General features: G+C 32.6%; 2 long non-coding RNA genes across 3 annotated transcripts; both read left to right on the forward strand.

Moving 5' to 3' along the window:
* Window positions 1–2,001: 2,001 nt before the first annotated feature.
* On the forward strand, window positions 2,002–3,028 carry LOC139865750 (uncharacterized). Its single transcript, XR_011765090.1, has 3 exons — window positions 2,002–2,397; window positions 2,539–2,854; window positions 2,951–3,028. It is a non-coding gene; the product is annotated as an uncharacterized lncRNA (long non-coding RNA).
* Window positions 3,029–3,083: 55 nt separating this feature from the next.
* On the forward strand, window positions 3,084–4,771 carry LOC139865757 (uncharacterized). Of its 2 annotated transcripts, none has more exons than XR_011765092.1 (4): window positions 3,084–3,124; window positions 3,345–3,506; window positions 3,596–3,719; window positions 3,935–4,771. It is a non-coding gene; the product is annotated as an uncharacterized lncRNA (long non-coding RNA). The 2 variants fall into 2 exon arrangements; XR_011765091.1 differs by having other exon boundaries at window positions 3,977–4,771.
* The last annotated feature ends 2,618 nt before the right edge of the window (window positions 4,772–7,389 follow it).

Here is a 7,389-nt window from a genome sequence, read left to right on the forward strand (position 1 = left end):
GTCAATTTTTATATTTATATTAACATATTGATAATACTAATATTTATTTTAATAATAATAATGAAAGTAATACTACTAATATTAATATAATAATTATATTTTAACTTGTAATTACGTATTAATATCATAATTTATTAATTATATATATTTAATAGTTATCCATTTTATATATATTGAAACACATAAACTCAAAGTATAATATTTTGTATTTAATACTTTGTTATCGTTGACAAATTGTGTTCGGAATTATTTATAATCAATATACTCAATATATTAAAAAATAACCAGTCCTAGTTATTTTAAGTTTTCTTTTTTTTAATAACAGAGTCACATAATAGTTCATTAATATAACTAAACTATTATATATATTTATTTATATCTACATTTCTGTTTAAGATCAAAGGTTCGTGAGTTATCGGAAGTAGTCACAGGGTAATTGAATACATGAATATAGTTTCAAAATCTTCGAGACTCAAAATTACAGATTTTGCTTATCGTGCCGGAAACATATAAAGATTAATTTTAAGTTTGGTCGGAAATTCCCGGGTCATCACAGAAGGTCCCTTTGAGTTCGAAGTCCGAGGGAAGTGGAATAATACAAAAAGTAGATTATAACATTATAAGAGAATAACTAAAGTATTTCAAACATGTAACTTAAGTATAATAAAGTTTGAAGACTTAAAAATTAACTAAAAATGTTTTATTTTCTTTTTTGAACGTTGGGAGAAACTAAAAATGTTACTTCATCCTTCACATATTAGTTGTTCCGGACAAAAATACATAATTTTAGAAATATCAACATTGCATTGTACGTTTTCTGTACTTTACAGCTTTACCTCTTACTTTTTACTGATGAAATTTACCTCTTTATTTTTATCTATATATGGAATATGAAATGCAAGATTAAATTCGGACATTCTAAAAAAATATTGGACAATAAATATCGGACGAATGGAGTAATATCAAGATGAATGAAAACCCAATAATGACTATAGATAGTGAATAGTTACTTGCGACATGTGTCCTTAAATTACCTGTTGAAAGTATTAATGGTTGTTGAAAAGAATAGTACAACGAAATAGTTGTTCGGGGGCGGTTAACTTTGAATACTATTGGTTATAGGGCCGAGTTCTAGTTTCATCGGATACAAACTTGTTCTCGTCATCAACTTTGCGATCATATTTCTGTTGAAGCTTTGTGTTCAAGACAATGTGGATGTTCGCATGTTTCATTGGTTTGTGTACGTTTAGGGTATACTTCAACGTTGTTAGAGTTTGTGTTCATTTGGTAGTTGTAGTTGGTTGTAACAGAATTGGTTGTTCAATCAGATCGTAGATCTATTCAAATATACCATTTATATGTCAATTAAATCTTTTGGATCTATTCAATTTAAGTTTCTGCTTTTCACACAAAAAAAAAATAAAATAAAAAAATCTACGAAATACATGAAGTAGTACTACAGAACTACAGTGAATTATGAAAAACGAGTCCAGCACTTTCAAGCCCAAATGGATTAGTGGTTGTTAGGCCCAAACGGATTAGTGGTTATTAGACTAAAAGGGAATAAGGGATAGTGCCTGCAGGCCCAGTAAATCAATAAAGAAGACCCAAGTTATAACAAAAAAAAATTCACAAACTAAACTAGAGTATTATATTGAGAAATTATTATTTATAGTCCTTGAACCTATTTATTTTAAGCTTGTACACATTAGCAATAAGTCATTAGAATATAATTATATAATATACAAAACATCACTATCACTATATCACTAAAAAAGAGTCTCGATTAGCTAATAATTATTTTCAAAACCCCTTTAATTACCGTTAGATTAGATAATTACAACATAATACCCCTTATCCAACGGTCCCTAATCATCCACTTCAAATATTAGTTAATAAATCATTGTTAATCAAAATTATATCGTGTATACCCTTAAAAAAAAAAAAAAAAAACAAGCGGACCTTAATTATTTTTATTCGGATCCTTACCCACCAAATTACGGACTAAATCCCTAAATCAATTCATCTTCTTCGTCTCTTCCAGACCTATCTTCTTCATCTATCATTCTTCTTCCAAAACTAATCGATACCTAAGCCACCAAATCTACCTTCAATCAGGTGTTCATCATCGTTCAACAAAAATCAACAAGTTTTACTCTCTGAGTCGATTCAAGCTTGAACAGGCGTTACGATTTACATAATGGACGCTATATCATCTCTATCTCTAACAGTCATAAATGATAAACCCTGATTATCAACTAAATCAGGACCGATCAATAGATGGTTGTTGCAAAATTTTATGTTGATTTAAGATTAAATCGCGTCTTTTTCCTCCAGTGATCTTTTCAACTTCTTCCTGTCAATCCATGTATTCATATTCACCGAATCTTAAATCAGGTATTTTGAATCAAACGATTTTCAGTTCTTCCAAAAATTAAAACGATTACGAACCCAATTATCAAAACGGTATTTAGGATTTATACATTGAAAGGGTAAAATTTGTGTTTTTTGTTAATCTGACTAAATGTGTGTTTTCAGTAACCGTCACATTTGTGGGATTTCATAACACCAAATGGGTTAGGTTCCATCATCATCACTTCGGACCTTTGGAATCCGGTGATTATTTTTGGGGTAATGTTTTAATCCTATTAATACAGGACAATTATTTTGAGGTAATGTTTTGTTTTAATTTATATTAGTGGTTACTTTGTTTATCGTGTTATTTTTCCTGTCAGTTTTTTTGTTTGAATACATTGAATCAATATTTGTTGTTTAGCGTTTTTGATTTGTTGCTACCATGAATATGATTTGTTCATTATGAATATCAAGTGAGGAATCTGCGGCTCATACAATGGTAAGAAGGGTTATGTATTTTTGATTTGGTGAATCATGTTGTGTATTGTTCTTGCGGAGCTGACCCGCTTACTTAATAAGAATCCTGCTGCTTCAGGTAGATGGGCAGTTCTCATGGAAATAGAGATTGTTGAGCAAACCATTAACCATTGTGCTCAAAACTCCCCCAAGGTTGTGCTATTGTTATTTTTAGGACTTATGAAACAAGTTTTTCTATTCAAATTTATAACTTTGTGGGAGTTTTGAGCTCAATGTGAAGGAATGCAGTAAGGTTAATATTTGTTAATCAAGTTTATCTCATCTTTTGCTTGTCTATTTATTTAATTAAGTTTTATTTTTTCTAAACCTCATTAAATTTGGTTTTTCTTATGGGTTGTTAGCCATAGGCGGTTAAATGAGTAGCTCCACATGTGTATATGTTGTTTGATCATCTCTTTGACAAACTCAAGCTGAACCTACATAATTGTTCTATTTTTTTATTTGTTTTGCAGGGAAAAGATTGCTTTACATGCAAAAAAAGTGGCCACCATTCGAAAGATTGTCCAGAAAAATCTAATTACGGAACTCAAAATACTAAATTATGTTTGAAATGTGGTGGTTAAGGGCATGAAATGATTACCTGCAAGGCCAAGTATTCTCGAGACGACCTCAAGGTTAGTATCACCGTAATACTTCCAACAATTTTACAGATGTTTCGAAGTTAGGATTTTCCCCTGATTCATTAGAATCGAATGCGTATCAGGGAAAAAATTAGGGTTTTGCTGGATTATTTAAGGTTTGAGGTGTTTCAACTCAAATCGTTGTCGTCGTTGTTGCAGCCACTGTCACCGCTTTCATTGCTATCTCTGTTTTTCAATCGGTTTAAGGTATTTGTTCTAGAACTTAGAATTAGTTTGATGACTGTTCTTAGTGTTTGTCACTTATTTATCTTCTGTTTTTGTTTAGTATGTTATGTTAATAATCTATCGAATAGGTCAAAAAAATTAGGTCATTTGGGTTCAATACGTTTATGTTTGTTTCTTAATATTTTATGGTAAGCTAAATTAACTAAAATGATGACTTACTGTTTCTTGCATATTAGGTTAAAACAAAAACAAGAATTAAACAAATTTCATTCTTGCAGCCGATTTGGCATATCTAAATTGGTAGGAACAGGAAGTATCATGTGGTGTGGAGCTTATATGGTGACGTCGATAATGGGTTTGTTTTTTGTATGTTGTTAAGTGTCTTTTACGTTAACTCATACTGTTGATATCGTGCTTAGTCAATTTGTAGAATCTATTTGTTTTTCTCTGCTCAGTCTTCATGGTGTATCATACCCTTATAAATAGCATAATCTTTTGCAATGGTGTTACTGAGAACTTGATGTCTTCACCATTCTACTTGTAATGAGTCAATTTTGATTACACTATTTTTAATTGGTCCAAATAGGGTTAATATAAAAAATTGTCTTAAAAGAAATCGGGCCAAATGGTGTACATATTTATTTCAATAATCGTCAACCCAATCCGGTGCGTGCCAAAAGTTACCACCCAAAATCATTTTGGCCATTAAAACTCAAAATCATGCTTGATGAGTGGGATTTGTCGATGCTACTTCAAAACAGAGGTGTTTACATGGGAGGAGGCGGCAACAAGGGTGGTGGAGGTGGTGGCAGATTCAATGGAAGAGGTGGTAGGGGAAGGATGACGAATGACCGTCCTAGGGATAACGGTAATCGACAGAGACGGTAGACTTGAGTTTTGGTTTTTGCTATATGAAATGCTTCCTTGCTTGCATTAATGTTGGAAGTTTGTAAAAAATGTTAGCTTCATCCTCTTAAGGGTTTTGTAGTTATGGTGTTTTGGTATTGCTATATATAGCAAAAGAAGTAAGTGCAGATTGAACTGAATTCTGCATTTCATTTTGGTATATTCTAGCCTACTACTCTTTTCATTGTATATTGCTATAAATGGTTGGGGTTAGTAGTATTCATTTCTTTGCTCTATTTCAAACCTCTGCCCACTTCTAATTAGGCAACTGTTTGTGGCTTCTTTTTTCTAAGAAACTCTTAAAAACAATTTTAAAATACAATATCATCCTAAATGGTCTTTTTCTAAACCTTCAAATGTAATTGTATGTATCGTCTGCTTGTAACTATGTATTCTATCATTGCTCATAGCAAGCTGTCTAAAACATGTTTATAGAGTTACACTACATTTAAAGGTTGTTGGGTCAAAATATCAAAATATATACACAAATACCCCTATAGAATATAATATTATGGTAAATGATGTTTTCTAATGATATATATACTAAATAGTAAATATTAATAATTTACATCATGCTGGAGATGCAAGGGTACGTGAATGAATTGGCCGGGCTGAAATGGTGTGAATGAAACCATTTATAGAATCTATTTGCACAACTTTATGGATCACCTAAATCAATCAATACATTTTCAGCTTTAATTTTTTTTAATAATATACACATTTGTAACGAAATACAGTGTTATGATTTTTACACTAATTACGCGAAGACTTTGTCGGAGATCCAAAAGATACCACAAAACAACAAGCAATGACATTATTCACAAATCATGACCACTTCAAAAGATTAATGACATCACTGAATTGTCGAAAATTACACCGAAGAATTGAGAAAAACATCAAAAAGTTACATTATCATCACCTGCAACTTTATACGTCGAACATATTAGCAGATAAGAACTGTTGATTACTAGTACTTTCGAATTTAAGTCCGTTACTTTATTTTGAACATGACCCTTATTACAATACGATACACAATGTACTTTTCACACTTCAATTGCATCTTGCATGAAATGAAGGTTCTCACACTTCTTACGTTTTCGTCATTTTATAGGGTAGGTCGTGTCAAAGTGCTAGCAAAATTATTTTCGTGCTACGCGACTGTTCTTTCGGATACCATGATTTTGCACAGTACAAGAGAACTGGATCCACGATCCACCACCTGTTTCAGGTGAGAATCTTTCAAAGTTTATGATGAGGTTTTTGATTTAATGGAATGGAGTTGTGCAGCAGTTAACTTGGGATGATGAAACGCGTCGTTAGAACATTTTGTTATCACAACATTCGATTGGTTGCGAAGAGTATAATAAGTGCGGGAATTTTGGTTTGTCAAACAAGAAATGGTCCGAATTTGTGTAGTTGTATGTACATGTTTGACTTGAGTTTTGTTGATTAGTGGAATCAACTCTCGAACCAGATAATTTCTTTTTATCTTTGTTGCTCTTATGGCTACACAGATATTAAGTTCATGGCCAATTGCCCAGACGACTTACAATAATATGTATCGATGTTATTGTTGTCATGTGCACAAACTTGAAACCCACCTTCACTACATCAAATCTCATTACCATTTTTGGTTGATTTTGTAGTTTTATCAAATCCAGTTGATATAGTTTTTAAAATGTTGTGTGGTTACTGTTTTGTGACTCATTTTATGTGAGGTTTATGATGATTTATGGTTCATTTTGAATATGCATTGTTATGAATTTGAAGTGGTAACTACGAGAAAGTGAGATCGAACGCTTATTTCATTTTGAATATGTTGTGTCGATTTTCAACCCATTTAACCCGTATCACTTTTAAATAACTGTGTAAAGCTATATGTAACATCCTCAATCGGGCCTAGATGTAAGATTACTAGATTGCCCTTAAGTTAGTATTGTGTTAATATATGCTTTTATTTTTATTTAATATTTATTATTATTTAATGATGTGGTTAGGACCAGTTTGTGACAAGGGTCACAGAACAGGTTTGTTTATTTAATTTGGACTTCGTTTGGGTTGCCAAATGATGTACGAATGATATCAGATAACTGATAAATACCCGTGTGTTGCACAGTGTGGGAAATTAACCTAAATTAAGTGACTAGTGGGCTGTGTTCTTGCCATTTCTAGAAAATTCACCAAACACTCCCGTACCTTCCCTTCCACCTACAATCAAACCCTAATCCTTAATCTTTAGCTAGAGCTCAAATTGTTCATATCTTTGTGTTCCTTGTGACTTACTGATTCTAACAAGGTAAGATTCATAGCTTTTCATGCTTTAATCTTCAAGAAAATGGAGTTTTTGTGTTAGTTTTCATAAAAGTGTAAATTTGTGTCAAAACAAGTGATTTAAGTGTTGTTATGGTCAAATTTTTGTGGGTTTTGAGTCTATAACATGTAGTGAATAAGTTGTGGTCGATTTTGGTGTTTAAAACGAGCTCTGGATTGAGATTTGAGGATTTCATCGTGAAGTCCGTAGCCTTTGTTCAGTTTCTGATGAAGATGAACACAGTCGGCCGACTGTCGGTCGACAGTCGACCGACCTAGGGTTGAACCGACCGACTGGCGAGTGAACCGACCGACTGGCGAGTGAACCGACCGATTGAGTTTGACTTTCAGCCGATTGTGGAAATACCAAATAAGTCGACCGACTGGTAAGGTCAGTCGACCGATTGTATAGACAGTCGACCGACTGTAAGAGTCAGTCGACCGACTGAGTGTCCAGGGCAGAATATTTTACCTA

The sequence above is a fragment of the Rutidosis leptorrhynchoides genome, chromosome 1 (assembly GCF_046630445.1).
Source record: "Rutidosis leptorrhynchoides isolate AG116_Rl617_1_P2 chromosome 1, CSIRO_AGI_Rlap_v1, whole genome shotgun sequence".
NCBI lineage: Eukaryota > Viridiplantae > Streptophyta > Magnoliopsida > Asterales > Asteraceae > Rutidosis > Rutidosis leptorrhynchoides.